Source organism: Catharus ustulatus, chromosome 9 (genome assembly GCF_009819885.2).
Source record: "Catharus ustulatus isolate bCatUst1 chromosome 9, bCatUst1.pri.v2, whole genome shotgun sequence".
In the NCBI taxonomy this organism is placed as follows: Eukaryota; Metazoa; Chordata; class Aves; order Passeriformes; family Turdidae; genus Catharus; species Catharus ustulatus.
This window is the reverse complement of record NC_046229.1, coordinates 18223997-18249067: the sequence shown is the minus strand read 5'-3', so window position 1 is coordinate 18249067 and position 25071 is coordinate 18223997. Positions and strand designations below refer to the sequence as shown.

Sequence of the window (25071 nt, the reverse complement as noted above, 5' to 3'; positions counted from 1 at the left end):
TGGACACCTGGGCAATTCATTGTGGGGTGTAGTGAGTGTTGGTGCCTCACCAGTGTGATCTGGTAGTGTGGCACCTTTGGACAGCATGGCACTAAGTGTCTGCAGATGGGGAAGAACCAGAGAAGAGCCATTCTTTTCTGTCACAAGACTGCTTCTGAGACAGTGAGAGTGAAGAATTGTGACACTCAAATGTTACTTCCTCTCATATTTTCGTTGTGGATAGCTGCTTTATAAGGGTAGATAAACACTGGTTCCATGCAGGAGAACTGACTAGGGAAACGTTTGGAATTTTTTGAGAAATGTTTCAAAATATTCAAGTAGTTTTGCTTTTTTATTCTGTAAATGCAGTCCTGGTGCCAAGTCCACCTTTGCGTTTGGACAGCAGATGGAGCTACTGCATGAGAAACAGGGCCGCTCACGGGTCATGAATTTACGCAACGTGATCATAGGCAAAAACGACGGATCTGATTAATCTTTGCTGGCACGTGGACCCAGATCAGTCCTTTGGACTTTACGTATCTGGGACTGTCTGAAGTCCACTCCTGTTGCCAGCTGGCTTTCATTTCAGCTCTTCTTCAACTTTATGTTCATTTTCAAGGAGCAGAAGTTACTTGGAATAGGGTTGTGCTGGGTTTAGTTACTGGCACTCAGAGATTTTACCGAGCTCAACATTGTGCCATTTTGCTAATTTTTAATGGGAGGAGAAACTGAGGTAGGAATACCTTGACACAAAACAGGAAGTGCATCAATGGCAGGCAAAATTATTATCATATAGCAGTCTTCTATTAATTAAAACAAATCTAGACATTAGTTATGAAATTAGTTTAATGAATTAGTTGAAGTGATCTTTGAAAAACTTTTTACATGGGTTTCAACATTAACTTCTGCTAATGTACTGTAGAGCTATGTACTGTATATCAAATTACTCTTGGTAAGATTTGAGCTTTAAAATGTATTAAAATATTAAAATGTATTCCCAGATTTGCAGGGCTTCCACAGATGTTTGTTGGGAGTACCACCACCTTCCTCCAAGAACAAGTGTAATTAATACACTTGTTGATAGAAGTCAGAGAAGGCTCTCATGCATAGATTTCCTAAATGGGACCCTTACACTATCTATACATTTCAGAGAGGGTTATTACAACCCTACTGCTCCAATGATCCACCTGTGTAGTTCAGCAAGAGAAAGCACTCTTCAAACTGACAGGAAAAATGCTGGGATGTACAATTCTTTCAGGGAAGGTTTCTTTTGGTAATTGACAATTTGATTCAATTTTTAAAAATTGTTTTCTTAACATGAAAATAAATGCTCTGTATTGTAGGTGCTTCTGCATCTCTGCCTTTTCCTCAGTGAAGGCTGTAATTGCCATGTGACCGTCGGGGTATTGGAGAATTTGTTTGCCAGGCTGCCAGCAGGAAGCTGTTAAGAACCTCTTCCAATTCTCTTATTTATGGCTGTTGTTGGACCAATGCGTGTTCTGTCCTCTTGAATATGTTTGGATACACAGGAGAAATTCCCAAGTGCAGTGCCTTTGAGGAGCTGGGGACACATGATCAGTTACGCCAAATCATCTGTACAGGGGATTATAATGTTAATTCTGTGTAGTTCTATTAACAGATCAGGTGCAGCAAAGCCATTTACTTCAAGAGTGCTCCCTAAGAGTGCTAAACCTGACCAGTCATGTGGCATCTCGTGGAGCACTGCAACAGGACATTTGGAGAAGTCCCAGCTATTGCCTCTTGCCAAAAGTGGAGTACATATGATTTACAGAGAGATAGGAGTCTACTTCAAGACAATTTCAATGTTTTCTGTTTGTTGTTAATTTGATCTGGTTTTTTAATCTTTAAAATTTTTTTTTCTTTCAGAAATGCATAAGACTTGTGTCAAACAACCTTCAAAAATATCCAAAGTGATGTCTTTCACTATATTTTTAAATTCTATTCTTAAAAAGCCCCGTTTATCAGTTTGCTTAAGAGCCAAAGCAATCTTAAAGACTATACCTTGAGTTAATAATTATCAAACGTGACCCTGCAAAATTTTGTTCTTGTCTTACATTTTGAAATTTAGATGTAACCTTTGGGGCTTTTATTTTCTTAATTAACACTAAGCCACTGACTATTTACAGTCAAAATGTTCCTTTGCAGCTTTGCAGGAGACACTGTAACTCAGCTCCTCTTATGCAGTTCAGGAGAAAAAATGTGTTTGTGGCCTGGTGATTTAATCCTAAACATCTGAATTTTATTCCAGCTGTGAAACTACTGTGCTGGTGACTGTGGGCAGCCTGATGCGTTTTTCTTTCTGTACAATATGAACAGCAGATGCTTTCTTATTCCATGTGGTGCTGTGCAAACCAGTCATCTGCAAGGTAACTTAAAAATTAGATTCAACTTCCTTTTTTTTCCCCTTTTTTTTTTTTTTTTTGGAAGTTTTTAATTATTATGTGTTTTGCTTCTCACTACACGTCTCCAAAGTGAATGGTAACAGAACCTACACAGATGACTCAGGTTCATTTCACTAAGTTTTCTTCCTCCTGTGGATGGGGTAACGAAACTCTCCTGGTTGACAGGGTTCTCCTGTCCCCTGCTTACTCAGTTGCTTCCTCAGTTCAGTTACTTGGATCTTTGTTTTGTAAGAACAGAGCAGTTGTATTGTCCAAATTATCTTGAGACATTGATTTGTGCTGCCTCTGCAGCACAGCATATTTTCATTATTTATTATTTTTCAGTAGAAACTAAACAGCAAGGATACAGATCTGGGCTCAGGGCTTCCAAAATGATTGAGAGGAGTAGGAATGCTCTCTAGCATACTTGCTAAGGTACAATACTTTGAGATTATTAATATATTCATTTTGTTCATCTTCAAGTAGGCAGGTTAAAAAAAAAGAATTTGAATGTACAGTTAAAAGGTAATGAATCTGAAGCAATTGAAACTCCCTTACCTTCTCCCACACTGTTCAGATGCACTTTTAGTTTGTTTTCTGTCCTCGCCCACATGCTCTGGGAACCATGTGTGGTGTTTAGACAGTGGTGCAGTACAGTCATCTGATTCCATGCAGGAATGTTTTGTAAGCCAAAACACTGGGTTAACCTCTGCTTTCATTTGAGTCCTTCTGAATCTGAAGTAACAAAACCAAACAGGGGAATTTTTTCAAGGCTATATCGATGTTAGCAAGAATATAATTTAGGCTGGAGTGCTTCGCTTTTTGTAAAGGACAGAGTTAGCTCAATGTTCATGTTCACAGAGAAAACTGGTGATTTTTGCCAGCATTTCTTTTGAAGATGTCCCTGGTTAATAAATCCAGGCCTTAAGTGTTGTTACCTTTCTTTGAGAGGAAAAAAGTTTTTATTCTGTATCAAATGATACCTTTTCTGATTAGGGATATAAAGAGAAATGGCTGCGACTCTTGTCTCTTAGATGAGGGATGTCAGTATTATGGGATTCACTGCTCTGTACATTTCCCAGAGTGTGGCATTAGTATTGTGTGGACTATTCTTCTTGACAGCTAAAAGTTATTGTGGGGTCACAATGTCCTGTCACTGTTGGATCATCACTGGGTGCTAAATGTGTCCCTAAGGTTGGATGTGTGTAGTCAGTGCCATTTCTGGAAGGATCTTGCCAAGCACGTTCTAAAGGCATGAAAAGCTTTCATTCTTAATTACATTTTGGTTTGCACCCAGTTATATGAGTGACTGAGTCATTATTCCATCTAATACTGACTGATGTAATCGCAGAAACAATTCTACTTTTAAATCGTGTCCTTTTGTCACTACTGTAATTATAAATATTGCACAGGCTGAAAATCTAGCCCTGAATTATAAATACACTCTCCTCCTGACCCCAACACATTTTTGGTAAATCAACAGAATTTTTCCTCTGTGGATTTTCAAACCAGTAAATGTGGAATGAATTTTAAAGGTTTAATTGTAAATTTGCTTTATCTATTTGAATATTCACTTAATCTAATTGAATCAGAATTTATGAATTTGATTTTTGTAGCTAAGATCATTGTGCAATATGAAGTAATCATCTGGATGGCAGAATTCCCAATTTCTAACCCTGGGTTCATCTTGGCCATGAAGTATGGTGAGGCAAGCTATTCACATTTTCTTGTAGGGTGAGACCCAGCTGCAGGATTTTAGCTCTGTCATGTTTCTATGGAATTGACAACTCTTCAATCAGTATCCATAGCCTTTTAACTGTTTGAGCACATTCTTCACCTTTCTCACTATTTTTACTCCAAGTGTGAAGGAGGTGTGACTGAACACCAGACCCTGCATGGGCACAATTGTGCAGAGAAGATGCTCAGCAGCTCTTGGTTCACACACACAGTGGACAAGGAAGATTATCAAGCACTTCTGCTAAAAAGGAGTTACCTGTGGATTCTCTGTCTCCTTTGGGCAAAAATACATCACTAAAAGGACATGACTACTGTCTTGGGCCTCCTGTATCCCTGCACACTATCTGCCAAAAGGGAAACAAAGCTCTTCCAATATCACAAGTTACGGAAAGATCAGAGTGACTTCTTGTGAAAATAAACATTCTCTTGTACACAGGTAGAAATCTGAAATTATTTTTATAGTAAGAGAAGACATCAGGGCTTTTTTCTGATATAATTACTACCAGAGTGTAGATCAGGGATGTACAGGATCTAAGGAGGTAACTGAGGAAAAGGAGCTGTGACAGGAGGTCAGCAGGCTTTTCCATCAGGAAAAAAAGGAGAGATCAACAGAAATGAGATGGAGAGCACTGTTACTTTTGGCTCCTTCTCTGCCTGCGGAAGTGCAATCACAGAACAAATGTGAAAATATGGGAAAAGTTGAGGATGAACCAGGACCATTGTGGGAGGCATCAGAGCCAGCTGAACCTCAGCTGAACATCAAGAAGAGTGAAAGACAGCTGATGGGTACTGGAGATTCCCATCTGTATGGAATGGAAACATTCATCTGCTACACTGATGTGATGTTTTGGGATGTTTGCTGGGTGCCAGGATCCAAGATACTGCAGGGACTGTCAAGGCTTGTCTGGTCCTTAGACTTTTGCTCCTTGCTGAGTCTGCCTGGGCACCAAGGACATATCAGGAGTGACAGTGAAGCTGTGGGGCTGAGGGTGAAGAACAAGGGCTCAGGTCCTTTCAATGAACTGAAGAGGCTAGGATAGAAAAGAAGACATCCTGAGGAAGGGTTCTTGTAATCTAAAAAGAAGTGATGATGCAGGGTCAGTGAAGTCCTCTGTGAAAGCAGTGGAGCTGGGGGGATATCCTTAATACATAAATGCTTGCAGGATGGCAAAAAGCAGAAGTTTGTGCACAGTTGGAAAACTAAGACATCATTAGAAATAGAAGAGCAGGTACCGGAAATGTATACTTTAGTTATTACAGTAATTTCACAATTATAAGCCGCACCATTTTGACTAAAATTTTGGTCCGAACCCAAAGTGCGGCTTATAATCAGGTGCGGCTTATATATGGACAAAGAAGGAAAAGTTGCTGTTTTAGTTTGGAGGACAGGTGTCTGCTGAGAAAGGCAGGAACTTCTCTTTGAAATGGAGAATGTAAACCCCCTCCCTCCAAATTATTATAATTAACTCCTCTTACCCTTTTGCTTCACACACATCTCCTCCCTGTGGAGACTGAGAAACATCACCCCAGCAGGGCAGGGGAAGCATGAAATCACTCCCACATCTCTCTTCTCTTTCTTTCACAGGACCTACAAGACACTGTGAACCTTGAAAATGAATGTCAAGGACACAAAAATCCCTGGCTTAAAATTTTGCAGGCATTTAAATTTTGCAGTATTAAAATTTTGCAGGGAGTATTGTCTGATGAAGGTTGGCAATAGAGGAGGGGACCAAACTGGAGCCAGGTACCATCAGAATCTTCCTGGCGGCTAAAAGTTTTGGCCCTGCCTGTCATTTCAGGTGCTATTTCCCTTTCTCCTTGCTTTATGCTGTCCATCAGCGTTGTCTGACAGCATGATGTGGCTCATTAAAAAAGGGAGGGATCAGGTGAAAGATGAATTTTCCAAAAGATCTTCCAAACGACCATGTGTAGAGGCACAGAACAGCTTTCTGAAACAGAGTTAATAATTCCAGTTGTTAATAATGCTCCACTCACAACTGATGCTGTTCCCAGCACCCACAGCCAAGCTGTGCAGATCCCACTTGTTTGCAGGCAGGTTGGGAAGGAGAGAGAAGTGATTCTGAATAATACTTCATGTGTCTTTTGGCATTTAAGAATATTATGGCATTGTTTTAAAACACTTCATGATTTCTAAGCAATCCTGCCAGAGATTGCATGTATGAAAATGTGCTTATTTGTTTCTATAGGTTGACTTTGCACATGTCATCTCCTCAGCTTTTCAGAGCACGTTTTTTTGAGGATTGAGACACACCACAGACTCCCCAAATTAATTGTGCAAAATGCACAATGTTTTGAAAACCAGTTCCTAAATAGATACTCGGTATTGAGCAAGAAAGGTAAGCGATTGTGAAAGCACAGGAGTTGCTATTTACAGCAGCTGGATTTCAAAAAGTTTTAGCAAGTTACAAGCCCTCTTGAAAACAAGCAGGAAATATTCCACAATATTCCTTCAATTCCATTGTCGTTATTAAGTTGGGGTTTTTTAATGACACGGCTTTTAGCAGCTCAGACCACCTGAAGTGGACCTCCTGCTCGCTACCCTGGCCAGCAGGGCTGCAGAAACATGGCATGAAGGATGATCAGGGCTCAGGGAGCTTCAGGGATGTGCTCCAAAGGGCTTTTTTGTTACTCTGCTCATCATCTTCAGAGCTCTGGGCACTGTGTCAGGCTCTCAGCAAGTGTGGAACGGTGGGAAAAAAAAAACCAAGGACAAGGAAGAGGGAAGATTGTGTCTGTAATTGCTCACCTGTAATTATCTGCCATTGTGCGTTCTGTTCCTGCTTGTCATTAGCATAGAACCAGGCGAGTATTTAATTGCAACATGGCTCTGTCCATGGCATTATCTGCAAGCAGAGCAGATCAGCTCAGCCTTGTGGGGCTGAGGGAGAGATGAACTGCTCTGATGGAGATCAGGAGGGGCAGCAGGGCACAGCTGCTGGATCAAGAGGCAGAATACAAATCACAGGGCACCAGTCTGGGATTAAACAAGTGCTGTTCTCTCTTTTTTCCACTCATCACTTGGTGGTGGCAGAGTCCCGCATCCCAACATGTTCTGCACTGTGAGGCTGATTTTCCAAAGCATCCACAGCTGACTGGGGGGACAGGGAGCTGCAGGAACCTGGATTTGGGATTGGATTTCCTGGCTGTGCCTCGCTATCCTGTCCTGTGCATGGGCATTGCACAGTGGCACTGCACAATGGCAGCAGCTGCGTGGAGAGGAGAGGAGAGCTGTGCTCTTGGGAGTTGTGTGAGGAGGAGTGAGGCTGAAGAATGCACTGAAATCATGTCATGACTTGCAGCAAAAGAGGCTCTGTAGCAGTGAGATGTACCTGGCCACCACTCTGTGGATGCACATGATGGGGGATGATGTGAATTTGAGCTGCTCAAATTCAGAAGCGGAGGGAAAATTATCCAGACTTGACATGCAGTGTGACCTGAGCACAGGGAGAGATGCTGAAGCTGTCCCCTCCTCAGTCCCTGCTCCTGTCCCCTGGCTGGAGCCCAGCTCAGGCCCATTCCCAGGTGCAGGCTGCCCCTGGCACAGGCTGTGGGTGAGTGCAGTGTGAGCCTGCAGATCTGGCTCTGTGCTGTGGACACTCACCTGGGTACCAAGGAATTTCAGAGCTCTCTGGCAGCACTTTTGTGCCACAAAGTGAGGAGTAGGGTTTCAAACCAATGCTCTCTGTTCTCAGCTGTCCTCTTCCCTGCAGGAAAAGGAGTTTTTATACAGCCTGGCTGGATCTGTGCTCACGAGCTGATCTGACCAGTGAGGAGGATAAAATCAACACTCTTTGGTGTGTTAGCTGGAACATCCAAGTCACCACACAGTTCTGCAGCCACCTCATCTCCTGCTCCCACTCCCACAGCCTCTGTGCTGGTGCCCTGAAACACTGCCACCAGCATTAGACATAACAGCAGGCTTAATTAGAGTGTGGCAGCCTGCCAGCATCCAAGAGGCAGAGCTGAGCTGGGTGCATTGCTTTCAAAGGGGTATTAAAAACCCAAAAACAATACACTGGGAAATAGCAGGGCAAGCTTTGTCGCCCTGATGTTGCTGTGGGTCAAGCACCTGTTTTGCCTCAGGTTCATCCCCTGGGAAGAAGAGTTGAGCAGAGGCTCTGTGGTCCCTGACCCCACTCCCAGGATGCTCCCAGGGGTGCACAGTGTGGTGTTGAGTCACATCTCCACCCTACCCTGCTGGAGAGGGAGATGGAAAAGTGGGATTCCCCCCCCCCACCATCCCTGCAGGCTGGGGTGGAGCTCAGGAATTTATTCCCTTCTGTGACAAAATGAGATGACACAATGTATTTCCATGGTTATCACAGCAGCACATCAAGGCTCCTGGGGCAATGGATTGCCAGACAGCCTGGGGGCTTCAGTGATTTCTTTTTTTTTTTTTAAGTGATGCTGTTTTAACTCAGAGAGTGTGAGCCTCCCAATGAATCACATCCCAGTAAATTAGAAGTTTCCTGTCAGTCGTGACTTCTTGGATATTATTCCCAGCAGTGTAAATGCCATGCTTGGAGCCAAAATTGAGCTCAGCCAGGGAGAAACCCTGACTTGTGTAAATGAGGAGAGGCCCCCCCCAGACCCCTCTGAGCCTCCTCAGGGCCCCCCAAAATCCTTCTGAACCCCCTCAGGACCCTCCTAGAGCTCTCTTGAACCCCGTCAGAGTCCCCCCAGGACCCCCTCAGGACCCCCTAGACCCCTTCAGGACACCCCCAGGATCCCTCTGAGCCCCCTAGACCCCCCCTGAACCCCCTCAGGGCACCTCCAGACCCCCTCAGGACCCTCTGAACCCCCCCAGGACCCCCCAGAACCTTTAGCAATCTCGGTCGTGCATGTGAAGACACATCAAACAGAAATACAATTTCGGATTAGAAGAAATTTAGCAGATAAAGGAACAAAAAATGCAGCACTACTAACGGTAAGTACCCCAGAACTCCGAGAAGGCAGGACTCAGGGATATCCCCCTTGTCCCTCCCAAAAAGAGATTGAAGGGAAAAAAAAAAAAAGATAGGAGGTACATTAGAAGAAGGTAAGTAGAAATTACCAGATGAGAGGGAATTAATATCTAAGGATTATACCAGAAAAATTCTGGAGACTACATTTGCAAACACATTGGGGATCACAGGCTCTGACAGAACAATTTCTGAAATTTTTCGGGTGTAAGGGGATTTATGAATTAGCTAAACAGGAAGTGCAGGGGTGCCTGATATGCTAAAAGGTTCACAAAGCCAGGACACGACAGGAAATTTGGGGTAGTTGCTCTATAGCCTATCTTCCATTTAAAAGAATTCAAGTGGATTTCACTGAGTTACCAAAGGTTGGGAGGTATAAATTCTTGCTGGTACTAGTAGACAAACTAACTTATTGGGTAGAAGCTTACCCAAGCTCGAGGGCTACAGCCCAGACAGTATCTAAATTCCTTCTGAAGGAAATCATCCCCCGGTATGGTATAATCAACTATATAGACTCAGACCAAGGAACACATTTCACCTCAAAGGTTATTAAACAACTGGCTGAAGCCCTAGGAATTTGGTGGGAATATCATACACCATGGCATCCCCAGAGTTCTGGATAAGTTCAGAAAATGAACCAGACCTTAAAAGCTCAACTATCAAAATTAATGATATAAACAAAAATGTCCTGGTCAAAATAATGGACAAAGAATGAAAAGTTGCTGGCACCCGGAAGTGCAGCTTATACTCAGTGCGGCTTATAATCGCGAGTCTTAGTCAATTCTAACTTTTCAAAATTCAATTTGATGGGATCAAATGGTTTTATAAAAGAAGATTGATTGCAGAGTTCCAGTTAGACTGACTCATGGTTAAGTGACTTGGTCAAATGTGTCTGCCAGTTCCTAGCAGAGCCAGCTCGGCTCTGACTCAACTATCTGGAGTTCTACTCCAATCTTCTTCTTATTTTCCATCCATAAAATTGTATAATGAGTGTGATTGTGTAATGCAGTTAGACTACTATTTTCAGAACTATAGATCTGTCAAATTTATTGCTAGTTGCAATAGCTTATGCTTATTATTTGACTCAGATTTACCATCTTGTACTGGCCAAGTTAATTGTACTGGCTAATTTGTATTACAGCTGGAAGACCTAGTTTACCATGTATTGAAGATGTATGAAAGGAAAGTGAATACAGCAAAGTTAGTTCATACACCAACTATATTAAAATTTGTTCTTGAGAATATTTGTTAAAATGACTATGTAAATAAGCAGCTGCGTCTTACGCTGGTATGCTCTAATACAAAATACTAGTTTGATCAGTGCTTCAAGACTGACAAATGTAAAAATAAAAAAAGGTTTGTATCTGTAAGCACAGTAAATTTGTTTTGGAAGTCATTTAGATATTGTGTAAGTGAATGCCACGTTGCAATCTTGCACTAAACCCAAAAGCAGAACCCTGAGCTCGGACTCTGCACTTTTGTAATCTATCAGTACAACTTTTTCTCTCTTTTAACAGTCATAGAGGAAGCACATTGGATTAAATAAGTGATTTTTATTGCTAATCCTTGCGTAGTCTTTGCTCCATATTCTCCTTTCAATTTTTGTCTCATAAAACCTGTCATTGAAGTTAATGCAACTTATCACCCAGCAGAAGTTACAGTATGAAGAAACAAAAAGCTGCACATCAAAGAGTCTTCTGTGCAGACAGAGCATACAAAAGGCTTCTTTGTGATGAATGTGCAGAGTTAGCTCTGCCACTCTAAATCAGCAGTGAATTTTCTTCAATTCTAGCATTGAAGTAAAAGAATGTTCTTTGTTCTAATAGGGGGTTTACTTTAATTTCCAAACTGCTGGCAGGCAGCAAGCACTGACATAGCAACATAAAAAATTAATTTCATGTGTTCAGAATTGTGATATACTTTTACAGAGGTGTATCTTGGTTTATTCAAATTAGTAATAGGTATCAGTCATTCCTGCAGCAAAGTGAAACAAGCAGCTTCCACAACCAGAAATACCTGGAAATCATAGGAATCACTGCTAACAAGACCCCTTATTTTTTACCACACCCTCCATGGAGATAATGTTGTTATTGTTGTTGTTTGTTGATGTTATTGTAATATGACTGTAGTTAATTTTGTAAATATCAGTTTGCAATCCCTAGGGTTTGGAATCTAGGAAAATAGTATGAAAGAGCCAAAAGAAATGCCATCACAGCTCCCATCCAAAATTACAGATTTAGGGTAGACATTTGCACTCAGACAGAGAGTCAGGGACATTTCAATCAGGTTTCAATAAAAGGGGCCTTTTTTCCTTGCTACAAAATTATCACTTGCTTTTGTTAGTGCTATGATGACAACATATTCCTTTTTATGTCTAAAAAGAGAATATGGCTTCTTAATTTACTTTTAAGGACTAATCTTATTCACAGGGAGTTTGGAAGGGAAACAATCTCTTTTTGTTTTTGGTATTAATTGCTATGTAATTGGTATTTGTTACACAAAGGCCTTGTGCTTTTTGACTGAAAGATTTGCATCTTGTTTGACAACAAAGCAGTTATCTACCAGAGAGGTTGTGTGTTTTATGTTACTAATAAGAATGAGAAAGAGTGAAATAGCATTTGGTGAAAGTGTGAGAAATTGTATCTCTAGGCAGGCTGGACAAGTAACTTTAATACTGGGTTAAAATGGGAACCTGGTGCAGAATTTATTTTAGAATCCTTAGAAAATCTGAGAGTGTAAGTGAAAAAAAAGAAGGGACAAAGGGGAAACAAAGACCTGGATTATGGACAATGAAAGTAGTGTTGATGGTGCTAATAAAACTTTGTTAAGGAGTTGGCTCTGAGTAAAGAGTGTTTTTTCAGGGTCTTCACTTCTGCTGTGCAGAATGGGTTTAGAGTGAGTGTGCAGCTAAAACATGGTAGAACATGATGAAATCTGTTCCTCAGGCTGCATTAATTTCCTTCATAAAATCAAAAATTCAGATTATTTTGTTATCTCCGTGCTGTTGAAGCTTGTGTGACATACATCCAGTGTGGGAATTTACACCTGCAAGTCATATGCATTGTAATACACTTACATAAATGGCAGAATCATTAGTTTTCAGCTCATGAATATTAACACTCCTGATGTGATACCACTCTTCCTTTGGGTTATATCTAAAGATAAATTAGTGACCTGTTGGTTTAGTGACCTTCACTGACAGGGTACATCTCATGATGAGTTTGTTATGGTCCCAGTAAGGAAAACAGACTATAAAGTATTGCTTAAAATACCATTTGTTGTGGCTAACATTATAAAGGAAAAGGATAGTGTAGGCAGCTTTATTTCCTTCCTGATGCGGAGTTGTGTAGTATTGAACAGGTCTCAAATGAGAGCTCAGCACACTGGGCAGATCCTGCCTAGGGAAAGGGCATCTGACATTTTGGGGTTCTGAGCTCTTGCAGGATTTTCTTAAAACAATTCTATTTCTCATGTCTACTGTCAAACAGAAAGTCAATTCACTTAAGAACCGTTTGTTGCCCTTTTACATGAAGACAAGGAAGACATAGTTTAATGAAATACCTGTGGGCTCCTCTCCTCCATCTGGCTGTCCCCTGCAGCCACGGGAGAGGTGTCACAGCACTGGCCTGAGCACCAGGCTCTGCAGCAGCACAGCACCAGCCTGGGCCTCCTGTGGCCATCCCCGATTCCTACAGGGATCTTCTGCCCAGCACCAGTATACATGGGAGGAAACAATCCTTGGATAAAGAGCTGCAAAGTGATGCACTTACACATTAGGTTTTGAGAGCACCTATGTTTTCAGGGCAGATGTACAGCCTGGGTGGGTGGAGAGTGATCCTAACTGGATCTTTTAAGTAACTTACATATAATAATAACAACAATAATAACAATAACAATAATAATAATAATAATAATGTTAGTCTGTTAAACTCTGGATGAATGTAGGGTGTTTTGAGATTGTGCATAGTTTACATTGACATTAATTAATTTTGTTGGTGGTGGGAGGGGTGGTGGTGTTTAGATTTTCTTCTTTCTTCCAGTTTATAAGTAAACTTTTTAAAAATAACTTTTAATAGGAAATATTTTTAATAAGTAGCATGCAAAACTCTTAGCTGAAACTAGGAACTTCTGTATTTCATAATGGCTCATTGGCAAATAGATGGCACATTTTTCACCTAGTAGAAAAGCAAAAAGAATAATTAAAGTGTGAACAAGTTTACTCAACACAGTATTTAACTCCTTGATTTAGGGGGAAAAAATTCAGCGTACTGCTCAGTTATCCTCACTGTGATTCATCAGCTGCTGTACTCTGGGCAGGTCTGACTGCTGATTGGACATAGAACTGCTCAAGGTGTGTCTTTTGTCAAGAAGCTTTTGCATTTTAAGAGCATGCAGTAGACCATGATAACCTCCTGCTATGGTAAGAACTGTTGTATGTCTGTTTATTAACCTGTACAGTCTTACTGTTAGAAACAGTGCTTGGTGGTTAGTAACGAATAATTATGTGTGTTAGCAGGTGTTTCCAAATCAACTTTTTGTGAGTTTAAAATCTGGAAAGATTTTAATTTTGGATCTTAATTTTGACAGCTATTGCTCAGTATACTAGTAGTGATTTTTAAAATTCTGAATGAAAATAACTATGAATATGTAATAGCGAGGGCTATTGTCAAATCCAGAGAGAATTAAAATATTTTTTGTAAAGCTGTAATACTTTGAAAGCTAAATGTTTATAAGACTTCAGATGATATATATATTTTTTAATAAAAATTGTATGTGTCAACTATTTGCAAGTTAAGTAATACAAGGAAATTTTCTTCTCATGTTGCATTATGTTCAGGGCAATTTTTTTTTTTTAGTTATGAATTGGCTTTATATTTTTGTGAATTTATCAATCAAAATTATTTGCAACGTAAAATTAATCTGATTTTCACATATCTTTTCAGTTGACTTTGAAAAACTAAGGGAGGATCCTGAGGAAAAGTATATTAGATATATTAGAACCATTTTTGCTTTGTAGTTGGTAGGTTTATGTCAGCTTTACTATGAAATAAAAAGATGCAATCACAGGTGTAGAAAAGATTTGAAACATGCTACATTGACAAGTTTGCATGTAAATGTCTGTGATCTAACACTGTTGGAGGATGGCATAAAAGGCTTTGAAAAACAGCAGCTGTAATACCCAGCAGTGTAATGTCTGCTCTCCTCCTTCACAGCAGCGCTGCTCAGAGCTCAGGGCACATGACTGTACTTGTTTCAGCTCTTGGAAAAATGCTGCAGTCATGGCACAAGCACCAACTTCTTTGTGAGGGATGATACAGAGTAAAAGGAGAGTTTCATTTTAATATTACATTGGTAAAAAAATAATTTTAGGATAATGCATAACTGAAAACAAAGAACCTTTGAGGGACAAATGATTTAAAGAGATATTTAAGAAGTAACTCTTTCACCAAACTATCAAAACCACATGGGATTTGTAGATACTCAGACAGAAGTTTCTTGCTATTGAATTACATAGATTAGGTTCTAATGCTTCAGTATATTTCTTGATTTTAGCAATTTTTTTTTACAATTGTATGCTTTAGAATAGTAAGATTCTTTGTTTTGTATATGAGGAGTGTCTTCGCAGTTAGTAAGGTTAGTGTGGATTTTTTTTTCAGAATTTAAACTCTGAGCACCAGTCAACACAAGAGGGTGCCGAAATGCTGCTAAAAGAGTGTTATATACATAATATACTTTTGCTAAACATGGTTGTTTGATCTCTCCCAGCCTCTTCTTGTTTGCATAAACACCTCGGTGATACTGTAATACCAGAATACCCCTCTTTCTAGGAGTTCTTATAATGATACCAAACACATTCTTCTCACAAGCAGCTGGCACCATCAAAGAAAGATTTTTCAGTATGCAAATAAACTTAGCTACAACAGCAATTTATATAATTTATGTCATGTCCTTGTTTTGCTTGTGCTGGCTCTAGTTCTATGTACAGGGGTTAGAGACTGGTTTTTATTTCCATATGCCATGCTATCAGCAAAGGAGGAAGATAGTGAGAACTTTGGATTGCATTAATCATTCACAGGCAAGACCCTCATGGTGCAATTAATTTAACTATTCCCACATTTATGGGATTTTTTTGTCTGGGCTGAAGCTTTAAGGGTTCACGTGTGTCCTACTCTTCAAGCTCATTTCCTTAGTCTTGCAGCCAGTGTGCTGCAACACAAGAAGAGCCAAAGAACAAGTAGTATTGATAGAGGCAGTTGCACTTCATGAGGTTAGAAATCTGATTTCAAGAAATGAGATGTCATGTCTTGATTGCTTGCATGGCAGAATTATAAGATCCTCTGAATTACTTATTTTTTAGATGGGTTTTGCTTTCAAAAGATGAAGCATTCCACACATTACAGTCCCTATTGCTGAACCACCACACTGTTTCTAGAGTTGAGTGTAGTTCATCAATTTGGCTAAAGAATACTCTCAGAAAGTATCTGTCAGATTGGAGTCCAGGAAAATCACTCAGCAGTTTACAGTCATTGTAATGGTGGATCACATTAGTGTCTGCTGTGTGCATGTGCATTCAGTCAAGTATTCGTAAAAGACCAAAAGCTTCTTTGTGTCTTCTCCTTTGGCCACATGCAGTAATAAACTGAGTTCAAACGGCAAACTTCTAAGTCTAAACTTCTTGAAAACAGCCATTAATTTCATGTCCATAACTTTTTCTATGTTTCCCAGCAGCTGATTGCAATCACCAGTGCCAGTGTTTAGACACTCACATATCCGATTTGTTGCACTGAAGTTCCACATCTCAGTGCGTTATTGGTTCCTGCAGTAAATGGCACTCACAAATTGTGCAAGGATTGTGTAATCCTTTGCTGTGGGTTATATGATTTGAATTATAATTAGATGCCAGGCTAAGTCATAAAAGAGCTTCTGAAAAAAAGGAAAATAATCTAGTCACTGTTGGAGTCTTTTCTGTATATTTTTAATGAAAGGGCTGGAACTTTATTTGATGGAGTAGTGTCTTCAGATTAGTGCTGCTTTCTTAACTGTGTCTAATCTCATTTGATTTAAGCATCATGGAATATTTTAAAAAATCAATGTAGCATAGGTTTGTTTTGAAGTCAAGGAGGGGGTTAATTAGCTAACAAGAATTTTCTGAAACCATTAAACAGGATCTTAACAAACAAATTGGATATAGGCTTATTAATTTATAGTGAAATTCTGGTGTGGAAACTGAAAACTTTAAATCTGACTCTGCTTTCCTGTGTACAGAAATTAGAAAACAGTTTGTCTATACAGTTTTATTAGCTCCTTCAATAATGTGACGCATTTCTTTTAGTCCCCTTCTATCAACCTATGAAGTTGAAAAGATTAATATTTGTCTCGATCTTTAGATCATTTGCAAGAACTAAAAGAGCATAAAAACTCAGAAATTTCTTTACATATTAATATATCAAATGCAAATAAGTGAACTGTGCAGTGTTAGAGCAGTGACCTTCAACAAGACTCTAAGTCAAGAATTTCTGTTTCCAAGGCTTCTCATTCTTGCTGAGTATTTTCCTGGCATAATGTATGGATCTTTTGTGATGTGTCATTTGCTGGCAAATGAATGGAGGCCCTCTGGCTCATTTATCCCACTGTCTCACTTGGGATTTGTACTGTTTTGCTAGAAAAGAATGTCTAGTGCTCTCACTTTCAACTCTAATCCCCCATCATTAAGCTTGCTGTAGTAGTTCCCTGTTGCATAACTATTTTCTCAGCTATAGAGCTTAGTGATGGTATTGAAGAGTAGCTAAGATTCACAGGATATTGTATGCTTGTGCTTTTGAAGCTCTCCATCATAAACATGTTATATCTTAGAATGAGAAAAAAAACCCTCTGTTTTGAGCAACTTTATTTCACTTCCTCCATACACTTTCTTTTTTCAGTTTGGTTTATCTCTTTTTGTATTGTTCTTGTCTCAAACACTTGAAATTAGGGCCAGCTGATACCTTGTCATAACACTGATATAAAAGCTGTAGACTGAAAAGCACAGTGGAGTGTTTTGGTTGGGTTTATTTGGGTGTGGGGAGTTTGTTGTTTAGTTTTGTTTTCACCAAAAAAAATCCCCCAAAAAACCCCAAAAACAACAAAAAACCTTACTTTGTATGCAGGCAGACACTATTACTAAATATATCTGTCTTGATATTCAAGTTAAGGAAATTATTACTTACTGTAAGGTAATTTGGGATTTTTTTGATTGCAATTCTCCCCATTAGTGGCTTTTTTTTACCCTACATTACAACTTCTCTGAATATTAACAATTTTTTTCAAATTGCATACCTCTGCTGTTAACTTTCCCTTAAGACTTGCCAAAATAAAGCTATTAAAAAAAATGCCTTGAGGACAGCATCTCTTTAGAGGCATTCAGTCAGAAGACAACATACCAACTGATGCAATTCAACTATGGATTTATTTTTTTTTTATTAATGGGGAGAAAAATTATGCATTTAGAAAATAGAAACCTATTACTTAGGCAACTCTTGATCTACTTCTAGAGCTATTAGCATGTTTACAGACTCTACTACCAGTGAAACTGCACTATTGCTCATGTAACAGTAGGGGAAAAAAACAAACAAGGAAAATTTTAGTCATTCTCATATGTCAGCTTTTTCTCTAATTGTGTTTTACTGCAGGCTACTTATTTTGGTCTGTGTTAGACTCCTGCTCTCTATCTCTTTACTCTCCCTACTTATTTCAGCTGAAAATTTTCTTGATGTCTTTTCATCTCACTGGTTTTAGCTACTGCTTTTCTTCCTCTTTACTGCATCTCACATTTATCTGTCTGTGTCTTTCTTACTAATACCGAGTTTATTTCCTGCTTTTTGAACATACTATTGAAGGATTCTCTAGAAGCGAGGTCTATGAAACTGTAAGAGGAAAAGTGAAAATTTAGAGGACAAGATAGCTTTGAGGAGCTGGATAGAACTGAGTTGTTTAGTTCTACCAAGAGAGAGAACTACTTAAAAAAAACTGCAATAAAACTTTAAAATATCAGAATTAGCAAAAACAATCTAGGAAAATAATCATATTACTTTGCTCATGAAGTTTGGGGACCATCAATAAGTGCAGTGCTCTTCACAGGTGTTCCACTGTTTTCCATGTACAAGTTCTGTACACTCATGCCCAGCCATGTCATTAGAAGTGAGAGCAGAAAATTTCCATATAATGTTAAGTATCATATGGAAATATTTCTTTATATTGTAGCTTAAAGTACTTGAGAGACTTTAATATAGTTCTCTCAACTATCCCCTTTTGTACAATGACTACTGTGTTACAGCTTGCTGCACTTCCTTCTCAAATTTCTAGATTAATCAGTGTGACTTTTAAAATTAACGCAGGTACTTGAGCTAATAAACTGCAGGTTTTACAGTGCAATGCTGTCCTTGAAACTTGCTTACCTACCTGTTACAGCAGAGATCAGACTCTGTTCCTGCAGCAAGCCTAATGCAGGCTCACTTGGAAAGCCTTCTATTCAGCAAGCCCTCCAGGACAGGAGATGAGCTGATTTTGTGGGATACTACTGCTGATGTGCAAGTCTGTGTTATTTTTGCATGCAGATATACTTTTGGATTGTAAACACTTAGAATATCTTTGAAATAGGTGGGGTATTAAATGAAGGAAAATATATCAAGGGAGACCTACTCTTACAACTGCAGAATTATACTGAGCTGTCTTTGTCTTTTGCTCTTCCAATGTGAATACTTAAGCTTCAGGAAGATGGCAGAGGAAATGTATAATAAGTTAAACTCCAATGCTTAAAAGCACTGAAGCTCTCGTTTCAGTTTGCACATGATACACTATAAAATTTGTGATGAGTTTATCTGGTAATTGCAGGATTACAGCAAACACAACCAAAGACAAAGTAATACTACAGGTGGAAGCCCAGTGCTACAGCTGCAATGCATTAGGATTTTAACCCAAACTAAGATACACCTGTGTCACTGTTCAGATATTGCTGCAAATTAAGGGCTTGGCTGAAGCAATTAGAGGGGTCAGTGCACAGCAGTGTCAGTAGGAGTTTGTTATAGGGAATGGTGCTGAACTCAAGTCAGCAGGTAAGGAAAGCTCACTGGTGATGACTGAGAAATCAACAGAATCCAGCCTCCATTTAAAGATGGTTCATGGCTTCAATGCAGCAACACTGCATCACAGAGTAGGAGGGAAGCAGGAAGGGACTAGAAAGAAATCCCTTGTGCTATCTGCAGAAATACCAATAAAACTGGTACGTAGACAGATTTGGTAAGGAATTAAGCTTGCTACCACAAAATTTATTAAAAATACTCTGTACAAATTTGAATTGGCATTGCAAGTTTAGACTGGCTCAGCATTTTGTTTTATCTACCTGTGGTGCTTTTTATCTGTCTCTAGTACTCCGGGCACTGCCTATACCATGTCTTCAAAGGGGAAGGAAGTAGCTCTTTGTTCATGAGACTTGCCTTGCATTTACAAAAGTATGACTAGTAGCACTTTTGCATGTAAGCTCAGATGATTCAAAGAAATTGCTGACTTGCTAATAGTGTTTTCTCCAACTGGAACCTAAGTATTTTAACATTTAAACTTGTAAGCTGATTGGGTCTAAAGAAGTACTACAAACCAAGTTATTGCTTTTTCCATATACAATCACATGTAAGTAAAGGATCTGACTCTTACAGACAGATTGACTTACTAAGAAAGTTGATGAGGTTATGACCCATCTTGCCCTTTATGGCTGAACTCTCCATAAAGCAGCTTCCTCTGTGCTACAATTTTTAGCCCAATTTTTAGTGATACTTGGCCATTTTTTTATGTTTAGCTGCCTCAGTGCAAGTTATGTAGTATTGTTTTAGCCCTAACTGCCATGTACATAAGGACATTCTGTTTAGAAAACAGAGAAAGCATCAATTTGAAATTAAAACTTCCTTTGTTCCATCTTTGTGCCCAGTGCCTTATAGAATCATTCTCATTGAATACAATAGTTTATTTTAATAAACCTGTTTATTTGATCTTGACTTCCTTAAAGGTCTTTTCCAACCAAATGATTCTATGATTATTGATCGTCTTCAGGAAATGCACTATTTTTCTTTTCCTTTTTAATTATGGGTTGATTAAAAAGAAACAAATCAGCAAGCAATTTTATTTTCTGAGGGTGTCAAATTTGCTAATAAATTATTTTAAATTTCAAAGTTAAATTGCTTTTGTTGCTTATCATGCAGCTTTTTGAATCTGGAGGTAGCAACTAGCATGTCTGCTCTAACACCCAAACAGTTCTTATCACTTTTTTTATAAAATGAAAGTCAACAAAAGTTACTGTATTAATAGATAGGAAAATGTACCAGGCGTGTCTCTGTGGCTTGGAGTATCAAGACTAATGAGGAGGAGTGAGAGGCAACGAGCAGGAAGGAGAAGAGACATTTTGTTTAACTACAAAGTTCAAGAATTTAGAGCAGCCAAGCAGTAAGAATATATATACACAAGAGCAAAGGCAGGTTGCAGAGTAAAAAGGCTCAGAACTACTGAGCTCTTGCAGAAAAGGAGAAACCAAGCTCAGATAAACGAAACTTTTTGTTCTAATTCATTTCAATGCAAAATCAGCTTGGCTTACTCAAAACCACATTTATCAATGTCTTAAGAAGATTGATTTAGCACTGGGGTATGTGAGAAGTGCCACAACAGTCCTCCTTTTTGTTACACTGCAAAAACTGCCATGTGGGTGCAGAATGCAGTACTACTTGAGAGCACATTAGTCTGTTGGTCATGATTTAGCACCTGTGATTTTGTTGTTATTTGTTATTTAACTTTAATTCTTATTACAAGTCAATTTTGTTAGATAAGACAGCACTCAAATCCTAGAGTTAATTAGCTATGTGAATATCAGAGCCTTTTTAAAAAAATCTATGTTATTTGTAGAACAAAATTTGTAGAATTTCTTGAAAGAAAGACCTAAGTTAACCATAAAGTTTCAAACACCAGAAGGCAAATAAAAAGAATATTTTTTAAAAAATTGCAGAGCTTTTTCAGAAATTCTGTATCTCTGAGCAGCCTTATTAAAAAACATGGCAGTCCTACTATTTTCTTCCAGCAGAAGAACTGAAGAGGAATGTATTAAATGATAAAACATTTCAGAAACCCATTGTAGTAACTAGTAGTTATAGAATTTGAGACAGGCTGTGGTCCTAGATCTGCACTTTTTTAAAAAAAAAAACATACACTGTGCAAGGGCACAGTTTTGTGTTTTCAGTAAAATAGGACCATTTAATGTATCCAGTTTAGCATCTGACCACACAAATGGTAGACTTGGTGCAATGGAGGTGAGGAACATCTGGTTTCATAGGGCTGAGGAACTGAAAGGAGCAGGACTAGATTATTGAAGTTGGATCAGCCCACAGCAAAATTTTAGCATAGAATCACAGATATAAACTCAATTTTTCTTCATCCTCTCTCCCCACAGAGAGCTTAGCATGCTGGCTTTAATCAGATTTCTGATTATGTGGCATATGTATTTACAGTCTGTTCCTGTTGGGTGTATTACAGGCTCTGGCTGTTCAAGCTGAGAAGCAGCTGTGGAGACTTTTCAACAGTGAATGCTGGCTCAATTTCAGCACTGAACTAATACACTGCTTGTGCAGGTAGGATGAACTCCCATCTAGCTACAAAAGACCACACAGACATACAGAAAAAGGAAATATTTACTAGACTGTAGTGACCAACACTTTCTGTTTAAGTGTTTGATCACATAGCTCTATTTATTCGAGTCTGATCACATACATACTGTTACAGCTAGCTCTAGCCTTCAAAAGATCTGCTAAGTTTCTTGTACTGAATGTATTTGGAGATTTGTACTAGTCTTTTCTGGTGACATGCTGGATTCATTAATACTTGATCACCTGATTGCTGTCACTTCACCTGCGTTAAGCACAAACATTTGCCATTTCTGGGAATCAAAAAACACACAGTACATTCATTTTAATTTAGACCAGTGGCAGGAGAATGTACAATGACTAATCTGGCTGTAGACACAGAGTTAGGGAATTGCCTATACACTGGGTATATGCCCATACATAGTACTGTTAAAATCTGCAAGAGCAAAGTGACACTTTCAAAATTCTTTGAACTAATTTGTACTAGTGTAGCAGCTTTGTGCCCCGTCTGCATTTTGTGTCCAATGTAAGAGCGTTTGCATGAATTGGACCAAAAGTCTCTTCCTAAGACAAACTTTCGCTTACACAAGTGTTGTAAGAACATCAATATACAGGGATATTTACTACCCCAGCATGTTACCACAGCTGTTAGTAATTCATCCTGTAAGAATTTTCAAAGATCTTGGTTGTGTATGTCTTTGTTTTAAATAGTTTTTTATTTGTCGTTTTACCTGCCTAGACCATCTTTTTTTAACTCATTTATCCTTTTGCTACCCAGGACATGAGTGACATTAAGTTATGCTCCTGTATGTAAGGAAAATAAATGAAGGGTGGTTAGTCTATGCCTTCCATAAGCAGTACATAAAGAATGATGAACCACTGTCTTAGTTGTTTCTTGCAAGCTACTAGTGATAAGTATTGACATCCCACCAACTGAAAATACCTGATTTGAGGTGTGTCATAAAGTAGCTTGATGTCTGTGACATTTTTTGTGAGATGCCTGGCATGAAAAATCTGCTGTGTGGTTGCTGAGTTAGTATATCTTTAACTCATGATTGGTACTTTGTAGACTGCTTATCTTTACATAAACATTGGCCAGAACAGCATATACAAGTTGAGTAATGTTTTGTATTTGTTTCTCTGTAGTCTGCAACAAATTTGCTAAATGTTGGATTGACATAAAAATCCACGTTAGAAGTATCCCTTCAGTGCCTAGACCATCGACAATATTTATGCTAATAGTTTCTTTTCAAAGAATGTGATACCCTTACATCCTTCACAACAATTTCTCAAAATTTCACCGAAAGTATTTTGGATTTAATTTGAACAAGGAAACATGAAGCAAATCATAGGACGAAAATAAATGAATTAGAGTATTGATAGCCTGTTCAGCATTTTATGTGATTCTGTGTATTCCTAACAGCTCTGTCTGCTCTGAGCTATTCTGGTATAACCACTCCTCTAAGTTCAGGCTGAACAGCATGTGTAATGTCTGTGACAGTCTGAGCCTTGGAGATGGAATTGGGTGAACAGAGTAGTCTATTCAGATAAGTGTAGGGGATTCATTCACATGGAAATCATTCCTGGCACAGTTGAAACAAAGTATGAGTGGAAGAGGAAACAAAAAGGAGCCACAGCGAGTTGCACTTCCAGCACCAGTAAATCAGCAGAGCTTCATTGTTCACGATAAATGTAAGTTACTTTACATCACATCAGTCTCACCCACGGTTTTAAGAGATGGTGATGACACACAGTACTACAGTAAAAGATTGCTTTAGGTGAATTTGAAACCTGATCCCCAGCTATGTGTATACCAATGTAACAGCAAGCTTTAAAGTGAAATGATTTTCACCTTCCTTAGAAGCCCATAGATGGTTTTCTATAGTACTGAAAAGTTGGATGAGTCTAGTTTAATTTGGTAAAGGGTAGAAAAAGTGCAGAGCTAAATAGTACTAGCCAAAATCTAGCATGATACCTAGGAAATCTGTATTTTTCTTAATTTTGTTGTGTCAGATGTGCTTCCACTAAGAGGAGTTGTCTATATCCTTACCCTGTAAGATTATCAGACTTGTGCTTTAATTTAATTAATTTGATGGCAATGGGATAGTTCACAATATAACTAAAAAAAAAAAAAAATCTATAAAATTCACCTATGTCTACCTAACTTGTGGTACACAAAATGCTAATTAGTAGCAAGATAAATATGAAAAGAAGCTTGCAGCTTATGGTATCCTACAAGCAAATTTATGTTTGTCATTTGCATTATGACAAAAATTAAATTTCTTTTTAGAGATTACAATTAAGTTTTCCACAGAACTTTGAGAATTTCAGAGTTTTAAATTATGTTTTAATAGTCACAGTTAGGGGGAAATCTTGAAATGAAATGCCTAGAAATTCCAAGAAAAAGGAAAGAAAAGTTAAATCTCATGTACACAGTCTTAGGAATATTTTTTATATTTTTTTATTTAACACTTACATTGCAAATACTGATTATGACTTTAAAATATGGTGGTTTAGAAGTTTCAATGGGACATTCTTTCATTTTTATTCTAAATTCAATGTAATAGGATCACTGCTTGAATTTAAGTGCTTGTTTTGATTTGCATGCCAATGAGGTGTTGCAAGGTAGTGGTATTTTTGGTGGTACACAGTTTTGCTTTATTTTTGGTACTGGTTTCCTGTACTCATCTTTTCAACAAACCGTGAAATATGATTGTAGTAAAATTTTAGTATCGTTTTTCAACGATATAGACTCCCATGGAATAAAGAGACAGAGACCTTAATCAAGTCTGTCCTTTCATTGAGAGAAAGGGATTGTTTAAGAATACATCAACTTGGTATGCTCAAAAGACTTTCAGATTATTCTAGAGAAAAAAAAAAAACAAAAAACACTAAAACCCAACAAAACCCCCCCCCAAAAACAACAAAAACCTTAATTTTAACTTCTTGTGTATTGCAAACCAGAACTGAAATTTTCCATGCAGCTTAATTATTTCTGCTGTTCAACGGCCCTGATTTTTGCACTGAATCAAAACAGTGACTTAGAGTGCTGCAACTCCCTAGAGAATTACCAATCTTTTTACTGTAGTCATTCCCGGAACACAGTTGGCCAAAGTAAGGAAGACTGTGCCTCACTTTATTTTGCAGTCCAGGATACATTAAAGGGTTTATGTTTACACGTAGACTCTGTGCTGGATGGCAGAGGGGCCTATAACCTGTAGCAAGATTTGACTGGATGCTTATTGTTTCAAATTTTCACTTTTGCTGTATAAGTAGCTCCTTGTCATCGCTTACTTTGCGGCAGCACAAGTTTTTTTG

At 38.7% G+C, this 25071-nt stretch overlaps 1 protein-coding gene across 3 annotated transcripts in view; it reads left to right on the top strand.

Moving 5' to 3' along the window:
• The window catches only part of BCAR3 (BCAR3 adaptor protein, NSP family member), a 101297-nt gene that overhangs the window by 1625 nt on the left and 74601 nt on the right, over nucleotides 1–25071 (top strand). Inside the window, exons 2-4 of one of the 3 annotated variants that reach the window (XM_033067143.2) lie at nucleotides 2249–2366; nucleotides 13350–13520; nucleotides 21647–21741. The gene's annotated coding sequence lies outside the window, so the exon portion shown is untranslated. Of the gene's footprint in view, nucleotides 1–2248; nucleotides 2367–13349; nucleotides 13521–21646; nucleotides 21742–23382; nucleotides 23446–25071 lie in introns of those variants that run through there. The other 2 variants (XM_033067144.2, XM_033067145.2) reach the window with 2 other exon arrangements.